Consider the following 1,093-nt stretch of genomic DNA (forward strand, 5'->3'; position numbering starts at 1 on the left):
TGATAAGACAAGAGAACAAGTAGGTCTGAACTCCAATGGTTAAAAGATGTTCAGGACAAAATATGTTGTAAAATATTAGGATCAATTCCAACAAAAAAAGTTTGGTTAAATTGATCCTTGACTGAAACTGTCAATTTCATCACAGCTGCTGTGGTTCCAAATTAGTCATTTACTGATTGTATATGATCTGTGCAGATTTCTACTTGGAAATGTTGTGCTCATATATAACAGTCATATTTATTTATGAATATTAAATAAAATGTCTAGAATCAGTTTTTTTTTTAATTTCTCACTATCTGAAACAAATTGTATTCATATTTGTATTATTGCTAGTTTCCATTGAGCCAATGAACTCATGGATACATCATATGCACAGAGTAGAACTGTTCCAAAGGGTTTTCAAGACTGTGACTTTTCAGAAGTAGATCACCAGACCAGTTGTAAAAGGCATCGCTGAGTAGGTTCAAATCACCAATCTTTCTGCTAGAAGTGGAGATTTAATCATTTGTACCACCTAGGGACTCCCATAATCATCTAATATGTCTTGTTTCTTTTCTGAATACTAAGTAATCAGATATGAAAACTTTTTTCTCTTTATCAATTTAGTATCACCTCAAATCCTAAGGATAATTATTTAGATGCTTTATCAAATTATCTTTTTCTTATATTAATATAAGTAGATCATGCTGGTGTGGCTCTATGAGTTAATCACTGGACTGTAAAGTAAGTTTGAGCCACAAGGCCCGCAGTGTAAGTTTACCAGCTGCTCCTTGGAAACCATATACATGGTTGCTATGGGCTGGATCTGACTCAACAGCACTTATCAACAACAACAATGTACCAGATCAAATTACATACTCTAAATTAGAATTTAGAGTATGTAATTTGATCTGATATATTTCTAACTTTTCTTTACAGTATTTTTAGATTTTAATAATTAAGGAGAAAAATGACATAATTCTCATAAACCTATAATCAAGGATATCATTGCTGACATCAGATCGATCTTGGCTGAAAGCAGAGAATACTAGAAATATGTTTACCTGTGCTTAATTAACTACAAAAAGACTTTCAATTGTGTCAATCATGAAAA

Source organism: Chrysochloris asiatica, unplaced genomic scaffold, assembly GCF_000296735.1.
Source record: "Chrysochloris asiatica unplaced genomic scaffold, ChrAsi1.0 scaffold00254, whole genome shotgun sequence".
NCBI lineage: Eukaryota > Metazoa > Chordata > Mammalia > Afrosoricida > Chrysochloridae > Chrysochloris > Chrysochloris asiatica.